Source organism: Toxorhynchites rutilus, chromosome 1, assembly GCF_029784135.1.
Source record: "Toxorhynchites rutilus septentrionalis strain SRP chromosome 1, ASM2978413v1, whole genome shotgun sequence".
NCBI lineage: Eukaryota > Metazoa > Arthropoda > Insecta > Diptera > Culicidae > Toxorhynchites > Toxorhynchites rutilus.
Window position 1 is genome coordinate 113,400,057 of NC_073744.1, and position 20,585 is coordinate 113,420,641.

The following is a 20,585-nucleotide window of genomic DNA, read 5'->3' on the forward strand; positions in this document are numbered from 1 at the left end:
CAGTTTCTGATTTCTTTTCACTGCATATAATCGAATCCTGTATATAATCGAGTCAAAAAAGAAATTTTTTTATTCGTTTTTTTTGCATTATTTTTTTGTTTTTTGAATACAAAAGAGGAATTTGATTTTTGATTCATCTCCTTAAAGTCAGAAAACACCTTTCTCACATGAAAAAAATAAATTTATCCAGATTCTCTCAAAAGGTGATAGACGATCATATTTGAGAAATAAATCTTCAATGCATATGTTCGAATTTCAACGATGACAGAGTTATAGAACTTTTTGTTTTGTTTCGGACTATGTCGCCTCAAACTGGCTCTACATTACAAAGTACGCTACAGAAGACGATCCTGTTGCGTTCATTTGAAAGATGAGAAAATTTAGTACAGGATATAGTAATGGAACATATAAATAAGTGGATTTTATTAACATTTTGCAAGTGAGAAACATAAAAGTTAATAATTTTTATTGTGTTATTATTATTTTAGTCCTTAAAATTTATATTAAACTAGATTGTTTTTATCAATCAAATTGAAGCTTTTCAACCGCTCCACAATTTGTTCTTGGACATCCAACTTCTATCGTTCTTAGTTTGGCTACAATATCGATATAAACGATTCTTGGTGAAAATTCTAGCAAAATCTTCAAAAATCACGATTTTTACCCCACTGTACATGTAATAGCCACTTAAATTACACCTCAACGTTGAACGGTTACATTTCTTCTTGAAATAAGCCATATTTGAAATATAAAAAAAAATACAAACTGTATATAATCGAGTCCAAAATTGTATATAATCGAATCACATATAATCGAGTCCGAGCTGTACAATGATGAAATTTTCCGTTTATAACCAATATCTTTCAATAGAGTATCAATTTGTATACAAGGAATCTTGAACAGATTTGGAACAATGCGTTTGGCTTCTGATATCGTTTGAAGAGATTACAAGAATTATAAGTTCTAGTCTCTCCTGTATATAGGAGGTAATGTTACATTTTGCTGAATAAAAAAGCATTTGGACTAGGACGAGGATGCACATAGAACAGCGAACTAACCTCGCATGAAAGCATATTTAGCATTATACAGATTGCGGCAGCATAACTTCCTTTTTTCAAAACTCAATAAAAACTATTGTATGCATCGGAAAACATTTATTTATTTTTTATAATGTAGGTACATGTCTAAAGTTTTTATTTACATTGTTTTGAAGATCAAATCTGTTAGGTGACGTCCCCCATTCTCCATACATTGCGTAAACCGATTTCTGGCGTTTGTCATGACTCTTGTTAGCATAGCAGGTGTTATGTTGGCAATTTCTTCTTGGATGTTGGTCTTCAAATCTTGTAGGGTTCTTGGTTCACATAAACACGGGATTTCAAAAAAACCCCATAGAAAAAAATCACAAGGGGACAGATCGGGAGAGCGTGCCAGCCATTTCAAATTGCCTATAATTGAGATAAGGCGCTCTTGAAAGTCTTCCCTCAAAACAGCCATCGATGCTCTTGAAGTGTGTGCTGTTGCACCGTTGGAACCAAGTGCCCCCCCAAATCCAAATTTTCTAGCCGTGGGAAAAAAATATTTTGTAGCATGTTTACATACCGGTCCGAATTCACTGTCACTGTAACCTCATTTTCCTCAAAAAACCAGCGACCAATAATTCCAGCTGAGGAAAATGCACACCACACTGTGACTTTGCAGTTTGTCTGAATGTAGTGACCCATGTAACAATTGATTTGCGATCTGGGACGGGAGCCAACGGGGCTAAATTAAAGCGATTCCAAAATGCACGCTTTGTTGCAATAACCGAACATCCGCTTGAAAAGTAAACCTCAAAGGCAATCCAAACTACTTAATGCTACCTTTCTGGACTGAAGGATCATATCAGACTATTTAGAAGTTCTTGAAGCCAAGCTAAAGAGACAAAACGTTACAGCTTCTGACATTTTTTTAGACTGTTTCAACGAAATCGCAAACAAAAATAATAGTCAGTATCGCGTTCAGAGAAAATGTGTCATTGCAAACGAAATCGACTGTTATGTGAAAACATTTCGAATCGATTGCAATCACGATTTTTACATTTGGTGGCAATTCTAAGGAGTATATTCAATTGACAAGATTTTATTTCAATTTTGGGAAAAAGAATTTAGCATTTCAGTAATCAAACATTGCTTTTAAATATGTATGAATGATGTTAATGAGCTATTTTATTATGGTTTATTATGTGTTAATAAGAAATTATTGATATTTTCTAATATCCGGTATCCGGCCGGATAGTAGGTCACTATCCGGTATCCGGATAGCACATATTGGCCGGATAGGCCGGATAGGCCGGATACCGAATAGCTACCGGATATCCGTTTCATCTCTGGAAAATATAAACATATGAACGCTATGCTTTTCAGCTATCAATGTCATCATTACACAACACTTGTATTGTGGAAAGAGTGTCAATTTCAATATAAATTTTTATGTACATGGTCGTACATAGTAGAAGTGAATGATTGGGATGAAATCATAACAACGCGATGTATTGGAATATATTTTTGCAATTTCCGGCAACTTTTGGATCTTTAAGTAGAGATTGATTCGGCGAAAGTATCCATTCAACAATCAAGCACGCGCAGTCACAGATTACATCTATAAACATGGGAAGTACATATTCCTAAATTTCGCGCCATTTTCGACCAGAATTATGTGCTTTTCGAGACATTTGTGCGCAAGATAATCAAAGATTTCCAAGAGAGTGATTCAATAATATTCACCCTTATTCCATTCACACGAAATGTATTCACTTGAATATAACGTTCACCTGAATATAAATTTACTCAATGGTAAAATTTATCCGACATCCTGCAAAAATCTCCTCATGTTCTACTTCATAACTCGACAATATTCTCAGCATCATTTCAAAATTCGTAAGTTCATCTAAAATAAGAATTCTATACCCCTTGTTGAAATACTCTATATGGCGAATTTCAATTTTTTTCTTCGTAATTTTGAAACAATATGTTTTTGGGAAAAATTATTGTCAATTTTAATTTTTTTTAATTAAATTTTTAAAAGAAAGTTAAAAGGAAAGATTGATATTTTTCAATGAAAACAGCAATAAAAACATAATTTTGGTCAGTGAATAAAATATAGGAAATTGTTGAGTTTCTATTAGGTCCATGAAAGTCCAAGGATCTTCTGGCCGAATTTGGTATCATGCCACTACATGAAGTGTAACGGAACACCCTAATCAACTATCGAGTGAGAGGGTAATCAACTGAAAGAAGATGAGAACATTTGTCTACACTAAACCATGTAAGTGAACGTTGACTATCGTCGCGTCGGTATGGTTAAGACGACAATTATTACTTATATTTATTGGAAAAATTGCTATTTAAAATGAGTATATTCGCGGACGTGCTAGAGTGGTATAAAGCGAATGATGTCGATTTCGTGCCGAGAGATCTGAGCCCCCCAAATACTCCGGAACTCCGACCAATAAAAAAATACCGGGCCATTATGAATTGGCACCTTCAGAAACGACCTAAAGTGATGAAGAATGTAGGAGAAATGAAGTAAGCATGGGTTAATGTGCAAGAAACTGACGATTCTAAGATCTTTAACTTTAATTGAATCTTTTTCCCCCATAAAAATTTGGTAATACAGGACGGACTCGATTATATACAGACTCGATTATATGTGATTCGATTATATACAACTTTGGACTCCAAACTGTATATAAAGTTTGGAAAAATATATTATGTTTTTTTATATTTCAAATATGACTTATTCCAAGAAGAAATGTAACCTTTCAACGTTAAGGTGTAATTTAAGTGGCTATTACGTGTACAGTGGGGTAAACATCGTGATTTTTGAAGATTTTGCTAGAATTTTCACCAGGAATTGTTTATATCGATATTGCTGCCAAACTAAGAAAGATAGAAGTTGGGTCAAAGAACAAATTGTAGAGCGGTTTGGGAACTTTAATTTAATTGATAGAAACAATCTAGTATAATATAATTTTTCAGGCTGTAATTGATAATAACACATAAAAATTATTAACTTTTATGTTTTTCACTTCCAAAATGTTATAAAAATCCACTAATTTAGATGTTCCACTACTATATCCTGTACAAAATTTTCAACAGAATCGTCTTCCGTAGCGTACTTTGTAATGTACAGCCAGTTTGAGGCAATAGAGTCCGAAACAAAAAAAAGTTCTATAACTCTGTCATTGTTGAAATTCGAACATATTCATAGAAGGATTTTTTTCATCAAATATGATCGTCTATCACCTCCTGAGAGAATCTAGATAAATTTATTTTTTTCATGTGAGAAAGTTGTTTTTTGACTTTAAGGGGATGAATCAAAAATAAAATTCCTCTTTTATATTCAAAAAACGAAAACTACATACAAAATAAAACGAAACAAAAAAATATTTTTTTTGACTCAAGTATATACAGGATTCGATTATATTGGGCAACACTTAAACATATCTTGTGTTGTACTAATCGCATCGGGACATACTATTAGGCTATTTAAAGACGACAATCTGTGCTACAAGTGTCGTTTTGACAGTGTTGTGATTGTCCTTTTCAGTCTCAAGTTACAGCGCGTCAAAAAAAGAGTCCACCAAGCAAGAAATTCGCCATATTTTACGTTTTTACTACCTACGAGGTAAAACTGCCGAAAAAATTCTCGTAGTTTATGGACCCGATACTGTAACGATTCGCACAGCACAGCGTTGGTTTGATCGATTTCGTTCTGGTGTAGTGTCTGTCGAAGATACACCCCGTACTGATAGGCCAATCGTCGTAGAAACCGATAAAATCGTTGAAATCATCCAAGTAGATCGGCATGTGAGCACTCGCTCGATTGGCCAGGAACTGGGTATAGACCATAGAACCGTTTGGAACGCTCGGCCTTACACATCTTTGATGACCCGCCAGAAGCTACGGGAGCTCGGATGGAATGTCCTATTGCACCTACCGTATAGTCCGGGCCTGGCTCCAAGTGATTATCATCTCTTCCGGTCTATGCAAAACGCTCTTGATGATACTAAGTTGGCCTCAAAAGAGGCTTGCGAAAACTGGCTGTCTGAGTTTTTTGCAAATAAGGAGGGGGGTTTTTTAAAGGGGGGATAATGAAGTTGCCTTCTAAATGGCAACAAGTTTGCGAACAAAACGGCGCATATTTGACTTAAATTGGATAATTTAAGTATGTTAAATAAAGCGGCAAATTTCGACAGAAATACGACATTTCTTTTTCCCCAACCCTATATACAGTGAAAAGAAATCAGAAACTGTATATAATCGAGTCCGCGCTGTAATCGGATAAAAACTCGAATTTTGAGAACGAATTCTTTGTGTGCGAATTTTGAACGGTACACCCTTCAACTGCGCTAGCTGCTGCCAATGTTGATTCTTACGTATTAACGCCACCAGAGCGCATTTTTTCTTTTGAATTTTTTTCGTAATAAAATTTATTCTAAGATCAATGTCATCATCTAACGGAAATAAGGAATCGATGCGTCCCCAAGCCCTCGTTAGATGGGGACATAGCCCCCATTACATTGACCTCAGAATATTTTTTTACGAAAAAATAAATTCATAATAATATTTTTTTCCAAGTTTCTCATGAGGAAGAGAACAGGATGCCCGAAAGTGTGAGAGAGAAAGTTTTGGAGATAATTCGGTTGATTTTTGCTGTGCTGAGCCATTGTAGAACAGTCGAGTTTTGCTTCATCTCAGTGTCTATTGGAAATTTCTTCTTTTTCCCGAAACATGCACCTATGAGGTTTTTCAAACAAACGACTATTTGAAACCCCAATTTAGGGGTTTCAATTTGATGTAGGTACCCTCAAGGACTCAAAAACTATCAAAAAATCAATTTTGATAAAATGGGAGTTTATGGAGTTTCCCAATAGCAAATCCAATTAAACTCATCAAACAGCTTTCATTTGCCGCAAAATACGCTTTATTCCAAAGATTGAGAGATTGAGAGATTCCAAAGATTGAGAGAAAAATTCTCTGGGAATGAGCATAGTATATCAGTCATTTCATTTCAAACCGATATAGTGGTCTTCAGATTTACGTGAAAAGTGGCAGTTTTGTCACATATCGCAAAATATTGGACCCGTATTTATTTTTTCCTTTTTTCAAAAATGACTTTTTTCAAAAATTCATAACTTTCGATTCGAATGATCGATATATCAAGTTGAAGTCAACGATCTAGTCATAATTGGAAAAATATAACACTAGCGAAAAAATTGAATTTTGTTTCCGTGATTTTTGATTGCATTTGTTTTTTATAATGTACATGGTCTCGGGGCCAAGGGCGCTATATTATTTAGTTTTTTTTTTCTTGAATGGTGAGGTTTTTTACATAACATATTCAAAAATAGGAGAGACGTTTTTTTTCGTTTTTGAGTTATGATTTTCTCTAGTTCTGAAAACGAATATAAAGAGAACAAATTTCAACAGATTGCCAAGAAAATTGTTAAAAAAATCAACAAGATGTTAGATCTTAAAAATCTCCGCTTCATGGCATTTTCAGAAAAAAACATCCAATGAAATTTTCAAAACCCAATACAATTTTGTTTTTTTTTCATATATTTGAAATACAACTTACTTTAAGAAAAAATGTAATATTTCAACATCCAGGTGAAATTGAATTGGCTATTATAAGTACAGTGGAATAAAAATAGTTATTTTTAAAGATTTTGATTGGATTCTCTACAGCCAATGTTTATAACGATATTACAGCGACATTAGAAATGATAGAAGTTTGATGTCATAGAAAAATTGTAGATTCGAGTGCTTTAATGGTTGACAGAATCAATCAAGTTTATTATGAATTTTTAAAATAAAACAAATAATATCACCTTCAAAGCCACTATCTTTTATATTTTCCCAAAAATAAATTTTCGAGATAACACCAGATCTCGACGTTTTATGCATTTTTAAGACATTTGGTAGCGAAAACAAAATTTCGATTTTCCAAATTTCCTTGAAGATTTTCAAGGATCAAAAAATCAATACTTTAAGCGGTTTGAGGCACCCCTAAACCATGTCCGATCGAGCTGAAACTTTGCACAGGTAATTTTTTTGGCCAATAAACAAATTGTACGTGGTCGGTTTTTGAAATTCGATAATTTTTTTTTCATACCATTCATCGTCCCTAAAGGTCGAGTTTCGACAAAAAGTTTTTTTTCGAGAGATGTCGAGGTTAAAAAAAATCAAAACTTTGAGCGCTTTGAGGCACCCCTAAATCATATCCGATCGAGCTGAAACTTGGAAACTTTATTGTTTATAAACATCTTTTTCCGAAAAAAGCAAGACGTGCTGGACAGTATAACACAAAATCAAAATCTCGTAGACAGGCCTTCAAACATTTTTCATGTAATTGCTTTAAATATTTGGGTTTTATATGATCAAACAACTGAAGAAAGAATACCGCGACAAGAATTTCCAGTTAGCAGATGAACTTTCCACTGAATACCGAAAATTACAGGAGCGAGAAATGAAGAATATAGATAAAACTTAAGCAGATTTTTCACAATTTCTGAAAGCCTAAAAACCAATCAAAAAAAAAACAATAAATTCTTATTATTCGAGACATGTGTGCGCAAAATAACCAAAGAATTCCAAGAGTGTGATTCAATTACATTTACCCTAATACCATTTACACGACATACATTCACTTGAATGAATCTCCCAATGATTCTTCTTCATGACACGATAATCAGTCCGATTGTGGAACCCGATCAGATTTTAAATTAGCACGCACGATGTTCCATTCTGTGGGCCGAACGAGATCGACTTTTGCATCGAAAATGCATCGTTCGGGTTGCAGAATGCAAAAACCAATATCGATCGGATTGCGAAATTTCTAAACTGGTTTTTAAAAATCGTCTCACAATTTGTTGGTTTCATCTAAAATGAAAATCCACCCCTTGGAACACCAGAGAGCATAAAAATTAATCTAGATAAACGATTGATTAAATTTTGGATTGCGACCAGTTGAAATTTCAACAGAAAACGTCTATGATTTTATACCAATCCCGGAGAAATTTATTTCCCGTGGAAACGAGTCAGTTCATAATTCACAGGTTTAACTGAATGTAAACCAACCCCGTGAAAGCTATTCGACCTTATCAGAGGCAAAGCTTCACATTGGTTGAGGATGCACCCATGATAGAATTATGGAAACACGCGAACTAATATCATTTGAAGAATAACAATCGAGTGATGTATCACTGAAGTGAAATTAATTCAGCTGTTGCCCACCGCAAAGTGTCGGTGTCGAAAGGTATAGCGCTTCGATTAGAGTCGCGTTAGTGAACCAGTCAAATACAGCTGTACTTGCTAATCGACAGCACGAGAATGACCCCTACATACCAGCGACATCGTTCGTTTTAGTCCTCGCGTAAACAGATATAGAAAAGGAAAAAAAAGTGTAGACTAGCGAACAAATCAACCAGCGGACAAATGTACACAACTCGTCGCATGTTATTTGTTCAGCGTGATATTAATTGGGTAGAACTACAAACAATGGCTGCTTACGACAACACTCTTCCTCTCTTGTGCGGGCCCATCCAGAGCTGCCTTTTGGAATCGATTTGATCCTCCCCGCTCGATATGCATGTAATAAATGGGTTCTCTAAAAGGTGTAGCAGCAACAACCGACTCGATTGTGGAAGGACCAGAGAGACCAATATATCGCTGCTTGCACCGCAAACTGCATACGCTCTATTAAACATACCAATAGCGGCGTAACATTTGCAGAAACAGACGAAGGATTATTATCCTCTCATGTTTGGATACACAGCCAAATAATTTCGTTCGGAACAGAAGTGAAGATGAAGGAGATGAAGTTGTGATTGCTTTTTCAAAAAATCCTGTGAATGGTATCGAATTTTCACGGATATTACAATGCTATTTGTTTGTAAGATTTTTTGGATTCGGATTATTGCCTGATAAAAGTACAATTACTCACGTATATACAAATCATAAGAGTATCGAAACTAAAATACTTGTTCTAGCGTTACCATCTCTTCTAATCGCAGTTAAAATATATGGATGCACGAGGCTTAATACAGATTAATCAGTATTGCAAATTTAATATATTTGGATTGAATTCGATGATCGAAGACCAGTTTATTCGTATTTGCTGGTTCAATTATGGGCGAAAATTGTAATAAATTTGTTAAGAGATTTCTTTCATGGGGAATTACTTCGGAACATCAAGATTTTGAGCGTTAATACCTCCTAACCAACTGAACGAAATGGTATGTAACCAATTCATTCGAAAGATCGAATGTCTACGCGGTATATGCTTGTTACTTATTGATCCAAAAATTTGATTCAATAGCTTGAAAATTGCTTTGAGAACAGGGTACACAAATCTGTATATAAGCTGGTACTCACTCGGAAATCCACTTAGTAATGATTGCGCTTTCGATGGAGCATATTCTCGCTGTCAGTCAATGTGAATTGACTAGAAAATGAATTGGTGAGCGTTGAGATCGAGGATGACTGATGAACTATTCTAGTCTATACTTATTCTAATTGACATGACTAATGAAAATAAATCTGCCTCTTCATCCAACTGACTTCAATCCATTCTTCTACTCCCCCTGACACGAATCTCTTTACCCGCGTACACAATCTTATCTTTGCGTTCATATGAAGTGAAACGAAAACTTGATTGCTGGTGCAAAAATGTAGTTACACCATTAATGGACGGTTTATTGTCTACCCACTGTGAACTCAAACCAACGAATTTAGACAGTTATCAGGTATGTTATAAAGGTCCTCGCGTTAGTATTGGTAAAAAGCGTGCAGTTTGGGAGGAATTATAAACAAAATTTTAGTTCACTTTGTCTCCGAATTCAATTTTGTGAAGAAAACATACAGAAAACGGGTTTATATAAACAAAATTTACAAATTTGTCAGTGGTTCTGAACTAGGATTGGGCGATCTTTATAAAAAAATCGATCTTATCGAATCGTATTATTAGAATTTCAACAACCGCCCAGAACTCAGCTGACAATCTCATAAAAGCCAATCGTGTCATTCATCTGTAATTTAGTCGAAGCCGATTCTTGATTTTGGCGCCAGATCTAGAAAACAACCTTTCGCCTGTAATTGATGTGGACATCAGGTTCAGTGATCCTATGCGCAATCGATTACAGTTCATCCCCTCAGTAGCTGCCGCTAGTTCTGTCTCTGTCAGAATTTGTACAGAAGTGAATCGTAGAAGAAGCAATCCAAATGTTGATATTATGTTTAAAAAAATGCCCTTAGATGAAATAAAAGATCAATGTATACTGAAAAACAAATCTACTAAAAGACCGAAAAGATCGAAAGCAAAATTCAATTTTCTCGATTTTCTAGAGTACAAAAGATCGATCCAAAAAATCGGAAATCGGAATAGAAAAGATCGTTCTCCTAAGAATCGATCCGAGATCGCCCAATCCTATTCTGAACACAACACTGCACGCTATTTTATACGTGTGAGTAATTTTCGTGTACAATACAAAAAAAAATCTAGCTCATCTGTAGTACAAGTCAAACCAAGTCAAACTCAAACATCGATACATGCATACGTGATACATGAGAAAGAGAGAAACGAATTCAGTTTGGAAGGAGTCACTTCAAAATGCAATGAAATCCATTTGACGGGGAAGAATGAAATGAGATAGTCGAGTCGTAGAGGGAGATAGCGACTAAACACCCAGATCAATGTTGAGTCATGTTGACGGAGAAACTGCTGGAAAAAGCCAAATGTCATTTCCAATTGAATACGGAGGGGGATTCCTTCATGGTCCCCTGACTATCGAAAAGATCGAAAGCAAAAAAATCGATTTTCTCGATTTTCTCGAGTACAAGAGATCGATCCAAAAAATCGGAAATCGGAATAGAAAAGATCGATCTTCTAAGAATAGATCCGAGATCGCCCAATCCTATTCTGAACACAACACTGCACGCTATTTTATACAGGTGAGTGGTTTTCCTGCACCTAACAAAAAAAACTAGCTCATCTGTAGTATAAGTCAAACCACGTCAAACTCAAATATCGATACATGTATACGTGATACATGAGAGATAGAAACGAATTCAGTTTGGAAGGAGTCACTTCAAAATGCAATGAAGTCCATTTGATGGGGAAGAATGAAATGAAATAGTCGAGTCGTAGAGGGAGATAGCGACTCAACGCCCAACTCACTGTTGAGTCATGTTGACGGAAAAACTGCTAGAAGAAACCAAAAGTCATTTCCAATTGAATATGGAAGGGAATTCCTTCATAGTCCACTGACTATCCTCAGTTGAATATGTATACTATGTACACTATGCTATGCCAACTATGTATACTATACTATGCCGAGCCCTGATCTTTATATGCAAGTGAAAAAAGAAAATATTAATTCATCCATTTATTCTAATTAATTTAAATGCGACATCAAAAGGATGATTATTAAGGAAAAACCGCAGAAGACAATCACCAAGCACAAACTAAAATTTACACTCAATTTTGTCACTAACTAATATTTTGATTGAATTTTCTATTTATCCTTGGCTATTGGTTTTGGCTAGGGCATGGAAATTTTTTAATTAACTTGAAATAGTTTTTCTAATGTAGTTTGTGTGTATGTTTTTGTAAGTTATTAATATGAATATTATCGTTTTCATTGGAGAGTGCCCTTTACGTGTGAGATTGACGAGATTCTTCTCAGGTTTCCGAAAGATATCCCTCTGCACCGTCGATTTTGTAGTAGTTACTCGGTTACCTTCTCAGGTTTCCCAAAAATAACTCTCCGTTGTCGCGATTGAAGTGTGATACAGAGGGCCTCATTACGAGCGTCGCTTCACGGTGAGGGCGAGATGATTTTATGCAAGGTTATATACACTTTATCTCGTTTTCACCGTGAGGTGATGATCGTGATCAGGCTCAGAGTAGGTGTGATGAATAACGGAACATATCGCCGGATCTGTTGGCCTTGGAAGAGTTTTCTCGGTTACCTTCTCATTTTTCCCACTATTGAATCTCCGCCAACGCGATTCAATTTCGATGAAAAGTACATATGATGAATACTAGAATATATCAATATACAGGTCGAACTAGATTATATATAATCGCAGTTTCACTTTGAACGTTAATTTTCGAATCCAATACATAATCGAATCACAAAAAAGCTATTTTTCTATTAATGTTTGACATTCATACAATAATGAAAAAAAATGTTTTTCTTGAGATTCGATAATGTATAGGGTTTGAAAATAATTGTTGAAAAAAATGGTCGACTACATATAATCGATTCCGACCCGTAGTATATTATATAAAATGTATCAATTTTACAGGTTTTCCTTCTCAGAATACCTAAAGATAATTTTTGCCGCGTGTTGTAACACATGGGATTTTCGGATTTTTGTTTTGTCGAGAGGTCAATTGTTCACATTTACATAATCGCATCACTTACCGCAGTGAATTCTGATTTTTCTTAACCATTACCACTAACAACTATTCCTTCCATGATAAACGCTAGGGAACCACGCTATAGAGGCGACCCTTCTGGCCTTCGGGCGGTGAATATCATACTAAAATTCCTCCCCTTCCTCTGGTGACTGTAAGGACGTGGCCGGCGTCGTTATTGACCATTTATGGCTCGAATCACCGAAAATTGCACAACGAGAATGATTTGCTAGTCCCAAGCGTCATTCTGTGTGTTCTTTGTGCAATTTAGTTGGTTCAGGTCAAACACGGAGAGCAACTACGAATTGTACAGTCTACCCAAGCTCAAGCTCAAGCTCAACATCAAAAGGATGATTATTAAGCCAACAGTAGTCCTACGTACACCTTGCGGTTATATCACAGATATAATCTACTCATAGTTTTTCAATTTGACAATGATTTATTTCAAAAAATATTGCAAACATTTTTTGATGCAAACATTTTCGCAAGCTATTCAAAAATGGTCGAGTTTTTTTTATAAATCATTTATTTGAACAGGCTCAGTTACATAAGTTGAAAGGAGTCAAATTCTCTATCTAATATTAGTTATAAAGTATGTTTACAATTTGGTCATTCTACGGTTAATAGAAATAGTCAGTAGGGTGACAAAATGGTCGAGTTATGAATGCTGCAAAATCATTCATTTTTTCGCGAAACGTTACTAATTCGTAAAACGCTACTAATAAAGAGGACAAAATTCCACTACAATTTATTCAGCTTACTTTGGTTTTATTTGACATTGAGCTCCCACAGTAGGACGCTTAAGTGAAAGCAAATATGTTTTGTAGAGAATTTCATAAGTATCTTGGATTACGACATCAAAACGGATACGAAAGATGAGTTCTTGAGTCGAGTGAACTACTACATGGGCTGAAAAGTCCCGAGATATTTAATGAAACCAATCGTTTTTTGGGCAAAGCTGTATTTATTCCTCAACAAAGTTTCCTTCGAGGGTAATACACTTGGTATAGCGAGTTTCCAATATTTCGGTTCCCTTTCTGTAGTACGAAACACATGAGTCTTTAAAATATGCCTCAGTGCCACTCTGCAGACTGGCTATTGGACTCAGGAGTGTGGTAATGGATCCACGTTTCATTCATTGTCACAAAACCCCGAAAGAAGTTCCCTCGATTACGTTTCAACAACGCCAAACCAGCTGTTGAATCATCAACGCGCCGCTGTTTATCGCGCGGATACCTTTTTCATGTCCAAAATGTCGTGTAAAATGTATCCCACTCGTTCTTTTGAAATGCCTACGGCCTAAGCTAACTCGCGTAACTTCACTTCACGGTCGTTCAAAACGAGTTGATCACTAAACCACCGATAAACTGTTGTTCTCGAAGAAGCAGAAGTGGAATTACATTTCGTCAACCACTGCATTGATTGTTCAGGAGTTTTTTTTTTCATTAAAACACAATGTTTTATCAAATCACGATATTCCTCTTTTCCCATTTTCTATACGTATGTTCACAAACTACAGTTGGCACTAAAACAACTGTAGTTTGTGAACAAATATACGAAATGTCATCAAACTTCACACATAAGCTAGTGACAGAACCTCTCGAAATGAATCTTGTTCATTTTTAGTGGCGATCTGTTGGAAAATCCCTGTTCTTTTTAGCCCATGTAGTATTTGTTCGCAATCAACACTGTACTATTACAAAAACTTAAATGATTTTCCAACCAACTTAGCGCACTCGTATGTTCAACAATCTGAGGGTTCGCACTGTTAGTGGATTCGTCTGAGGCACCCGTTTTCCACCATTGCAAGGTCCACGTTTACAAGCCACGCTCTGACTGCAAGACAGACCGGAAAACGGTGTGAATTCGCACATAAACGCTCGCTGCAAGTATGTACGAGAGCGCATTCGATTCAATAACTGCATCAAGGGATTACGGGACGCAGCGTTGAATGCATTCATTTTCCAACGTATGGCGGTGGTATCACACGTAACGTGCGAAAGTGCTCTCGAAACACGGGAACAACACACAGTAATCATGCTGTAGCCGGGCAAGGGCAGACAAATATTATTCAATTGATTTTCTATACACGAGTTGTGCAAATAATACATCCGCTAAACGGGAAACCTAGGGATGCATACACACAACCGGTTCCGCCGGTGTCAGGCCACTGATGATTGAAAAATTAAATTGTCTTGATAATGAAACGCTCAGTTTATGAAGCTCAAATGAAACACTGTTTCAACAGAAAACGGTGTTGGGTGTAAAGTGGAATTCCATAAGAGCTCATTATACGGCATGAAACGGGAACCGCGCCACAACGATAACCAAACAAGATAAAACCATTCGTAGAGAATTAAGAACAGACAAAGGGGGGAGAACATGGATAACCTAGAGAAAGAGAGCATGATCAAGTCAGAAACTTTTGTTGGAAAAAGTTTGTTTTTATGCGTATATCTTCTCGATAAACATCTAAATATACAGAACAAAAACTACTTGACCATATTCTGCCGACTTTATGAGCGTTGATATATGGACTAGGGTACCTAATTAGTTAATTTAAGCTTCGAACCAGTTCGTTTCACTGTTTGTGTCTTAAGGAAATGTTCAAAGAGAAGAGAACGAAAACACGTTTATTTACAATGACTTACTCCGACACACATCGAATCGCCCTTCGCACCATATGGTCGATAGACGTACCGAATGGAAAGGGGTTCAGTGTAGAATAACGGCAAACACTCGTGAAATATGAACCACACTGCCCTTCGGTAGTTTACAATATGAATATTCTCTAGATTATGCGCATTAATAAATCCACTATTTTTTCAACTTCCATTCCGTTATTATTCAATATTTACTCACGCGGAAATGTTCAAAATGCGTATACCATAATCTAGAGTGAGTCAATTAAAAGTACTTTTCCAATGTAGAACTGCAGCTTTTTCTTCGGGGCAAAGTCTACAGGGATGAATCGAACCGAATTGGACGACTAAACTTTCGAAGTTGTCGATTAAGTTATCAAATATTTATATTAGTTGAATCCATTCGGACGGTAAGACGAAAATATTTATCTTCCTGAATGTTTGGTATGTTATGTGAAAAAGTCTAAGAATACGAGGTCTTCTTAATCTCGACACCTCAAAAAACTAGAGAAAGAAATTTTCCTAACTTTTCGCCTGAAAGTAGACGCGTGGTATGCAGTTTATGAATTTTACATTTGCTGTAAGAATGTCACCAATCGGTCAAGCAGATTTTTTAAAAATAAGTATATTCGTCACAATCAGTATATGTTGTGTAAAAAAATTAGGCTTCCAAAAAAAAAGATATAAACATTTTTTATTCTTTATTTGATAGATTTTCAGCCCTTCTGACCACTTAACAAATCAGCGATGAACTATGAAAATTGACCAAATTGACCAAATTGACGTCCTCTTCCACCAGAATAATGCCAAACCTAATGATTTTCGTCAAATGTGTGTATTTTGTTCTTTATCGCATAACATTAGACCCGTTTTTTTAAATTTTTTATTATGGTGCCCATTTCCATTTTAGGGTGGTCCGAAAAATCAACAATTTTCAACTTTTGACGTAGGATTACGTCTTTCGGGAACATATTGGGGTACAAATTGAAAATTGAAAATAGAGCACATCGTGAAAATTGTCAAATTTCAAACGCTTATTGCTCAGTCATTTCATGATGGATTGATAAGATTTTTACGTCAATCGATTTCGGCACTCCATAACAATTTGTTACCTTGAATAAAATAATATATGTCATGAAACTAACTATCGAACAATTGAAAAATCTAAACCCTTATTCTAACGGAAATACCCACTTCTGATTGGTCGAAATTGACGACACATGCGGCGGGTCACTAACAGAGACATTAAAACCAAGCTGCCTGGGGGAAATCGGCATTGCAAATACATGAAAGTAGGGTGAACTTTTGTTCCTACTGAAATGTGTTCCATAACAGATACATCAAAACCAATCTGCCTGGAGAAAATCAGCATTGCAAATACATAAAAGTAGGGGGAGCTTTTGTTCCTACCGAAATGTATCCTCTAACAGAGATATCAAAACTAAGGAGCCCGGCGGAAATCGGCATTGCAAATATATGCAAGTCGGGGCCACTTTTATATTTCGAGTAAGGTGAGTGATACGATTAATACTAGCAAATAAAATTTAAATTTGGAACTTTAATGTTGGTTGCTTCGTGACTTCGACCGATCGTGTATTGTGAAAAAATTTAACACAAGTGTAAGTGTAAAATTGTATATGGTAGCAGTTGTGTTAAAAATGACTTTATATATGAAACGATTTATTTCAATTTTCGTAAATGAAAGCCAAGGTGTGTACGAGAACGGGTCGTTTTGTTTTAGCGGTCTGTTTCGTTGTGTTCATTTTCACCCAAGGAAAGGTTATACGGCGAGAAAAATTGGAAAGGTGAACAAATATTAGAAAAAGTGATTTTCCATATGCTCTACATATAGTGTTAGTTGTTGTTAGTCCAATTAAAATTCGCATTGGGTTGAATAAACACCCAGAAAGTAAAAATTATAAAATAAAATTACCTTTTCCATTTCAAATATGTTTTCTCTATATTAAAGCAACATGTTTTTAGTGATGAGAAAAATTGATAATTGTGTTCGGCATTGGTAATTATCTTATGATAATATTATATCAAAAATTATCTTGTTATAACATTGATGAGTTTTTTTTTCTTTATTTCATCCATACATAACACAGGGATATCTCGTTCCACTTCGGTATCTTTTATCTGATACGCACCATCCAACGACTGTTTACCATCCTTCTGTTATCATCACTCGGTAAACACTGGTGGAGTGAACAAAAAATACCCAACAACAGATACCCAACGTGCAATTCTTCAAACATATCCAAAATCAACATATAGCCTAACGGAATCCTACGTCAACTATGCGGTCGTGTCTCGGACACAACCCTCCTGTGACTTTTTCCCAAAAACGTTTTTTTTTTAAATTTGTAACTTTTGAACTACTGAACCGATTCAGATGATCGACATATCAGATTGAAGCCAATGAGCTAGCCTTTTTATAATAAAATATATTTAAAATATTGAACCTGAAAATGCAATAGATTTTTTTTCGTAATAATTGATTGTAGTCGTGGTTTTTATTGTTTTCATGGCTTTGGACTAGAGGGCGCTATATTTTTTTTATATTTTTTCTTGAAAGCTGAGGATTTTTTACATAACATATCTCGACACCAGAGATGCTATTTCTTCGTTTTTGAGATATGATTTTTCAAGGTTAACCGATGGATCGAAAAAACAAATTTACCTCCTTTTCCAATACAAAAATTCATTACTTTTGAACTACTGGACCGAATTAGATGATCGACATCGTTTTAGTTTTTCATAGTTTTCTCGGTTAAAGATAGTGGGCGCTATATTTTTTCATATATATTTTTTTTTTTTTTTTGAAAGCTGAGGATTTTTCACAAAATGTATCTCGACACCAGAAATGCAATTTTTTTGTTTTAAGTTATTATTTTGCAAATTTAACATGTTCTAAGTCTTCGTTCAATATTCCTGAGTGACTAGACTAGACCTATGCGACTAGAATTCAATTTTAACGTAAGTGTGATATTTTTTCAAAGAAGGCTATTGGCTTCAATTTAAAATGTCAGTCATCCTAATCGGTTCAATAGTTCAAATGCTATGAATTTTTGAAAAAAGTAATTTTTGGATAATAGGGCAAAAATGATTTTCCGAACTATAGGTTAACTTTGGAAAATCATATCTCAAAAACGAAAAAATAGCATCGATGATATCGAGATATGTAGCGTGAAAAATCCTCAGCTTTCCGGAAGAAATATAAAAAATTATAGGAGGTTGTGTTCAAGATATTGGTGCATTGTTGACGTAGAACTACGCTGTTATTTTATATGAGTCGCTTGTTTATACCTTCGGATATTATTCTATAATGCTGTGAAATTTTAGAAACGACTGCTTAGTAGAATAATCTCTGGAATGTTTTTTTCATAGTAGAATCAGTTGACGATAACTACCGGGCTGATAGTCTGCATTAAGCTTCACAATGGAATCCAGCTGCCTTCAGTGCTCTGAACCGGTAAAAAATCTAAAGTTTATTAAATGCCAAGGATTCTGTGATAAAGTTGCGCATTTAGAGTGCGTTTCCTTTACTCGCTCAAACATGGATTTCATAAATGAGCACCCGAATTTATTCTGGTTTTTGCAACAGTTGCGTTGGAATAATGAATTCAAAACACGTTCGCGAAGCATTTACGGCATTAACTGAGGCATTCAACAATTTGAGTGAAACTCATCGCTCAGCATTGGAGGAAGCAAGAACAGAGCTAGAAAATAACAGAGAGCAAATTGAGGCTCTAACCACGAAGATAACTTCTGTACCTGTTATTGCACCGGCTACGCCTGTTGTCACCGTTCCACCTACTAACTGGCCTGGTCTGAAACGCAAGACCAACAAAAGAACATTTGATACTGCTGGATTGATTTCGCCTGAATTGCCTAGTTTATCTTGTGGCACAAAAAAACTACCTGCAACTTTTGCCTCAGTTCCTACAGTTCCTCCTGAACCGAAAAAATGTTGGGTGTATCTATCCCGTATTGCTGTGAATGCAACGGAGGATGACATTCTCGCCTTAGCATGTGAGTGCATCCCCTGCGACGAAACCATCGAGGTTAGAAAGCTTGTAAAAAGGATGCTGATTTATCGTCTGTGCGGTTCATTTCATTCAAAGTTGGTGTCGATGAAAAATATCGCGAGGTAGCTCTAAGTGCAGACACATGGCCAGACGGAGTTTACTTTCGGGAATTCGTAAATCATCAAGATAAGAAAGCCGAGCAGGGGTTTTCAAAAACTCCTCGCCTGATTTAAATTGTTCCCGTTCAACGCTGGATGTCATTCAACCGAAATTCACACTGGAAAGAACCAAGAGAGCCCTCAGTTCCTGCCTGCCAATCACTTTTACCTCTGAGTTTCAACACACATCGCTTGGTTATCCTGCTCTTCAAACGCCGGGCCGCACGCTGTACAGCATTATGGAAGCCCCTTCTGCCCCCAGCACAGCAGACTGTACATCTGCCGGTCAATCAAGATATTCTCGAAAATCAGTTATACCTACACACGTTAGTTCCTGCCATCGCAGTCGTCCCGGCTCTGTGTCTAGGGACGTGGAAGGGGTCTTCCAGCGTGCTATCCCAGGCAAGTATCATCTTTCCAATCAGTTACCTGCTTCTCATGCCGGTTCCCTTTCCAGTATCAACACTGCTGCTGTATCGTGGTTTTATTATCAAAACGTTCGGGGACTGAAAACAAAAATTGACGACTTCTTCGTTGCCGTTTGCGACTGCAATTACGATGTCATCATGTTGACAGAAACGGGACTCAATGACAGCATCAACTCTCTCCAACTCTTTGGAAATGACTACAACGTGTTTCGTTGCGACCGAAGCCCACGCAATAGTACGAAGACTACGAAGACTTTGGTGGTGTTTTAGTCGCAGTTGCCAGCCGTTATAGCTCTGTGGTAGTTCAAACCATGAATGGAGGGAATATTGAGCAGGTTTGCGTGTCTGCATCAATTCATGACAAGCGAATGTTTTTATGTGCAGTGTATATCCCACCTGACCGTAGTAGGGACATTAGCGTTTATGATTCCCATCTAGATTCTTTGCGTGAATTATGCGACATGGCATCAGATGATGATGTAGTGTTAGTTTGTGGTGACTACAACCAGCCACACATCCCGTGGAAAACGCAAAATGACGAGATTATTCAGCTTGATCCATCTCTGACCTCCATCGCTAGCTCGGCTCTGGTCGATGGTTTAAACCTCCTCAATCTTAAGCAGTCGAACTTCATTTCAAATAACCGGGGTCGTATTTTGGATCTTGTTCTCTGTAGTCCGAATGTTGACGCGATTATTCGTGCCTCGGCATCGCCAATGCTGACGGTTGACGCACATCATCCTCCTTTGGTGATTGAGTTACCAGTCTTACCGACTGTAGTTGATCCAGCTGGAAGCTTAAGTGTCGCCGAACTTTCTATCAATTATGCGAAAATTGACTGTATCGCCCTCATTGACTTCT

The 20,585-nt window shown here is 36.3% G+C and overlaps 1 protein-coding gene across 8 annotated transcripts in view; it reads right to left on the reverse strand.

Moving 5' to 3' along the window:
• The window catches only part of LOC129774152 (mucin-2), a 103,505-nt gene that overhangs the window by 67,038 nt on the left and 15,882 nt on the right, over nucleotides 1–20,585 (reverse strand). The gene's annotated exons all lie outside the window — the stretch shown is intronic.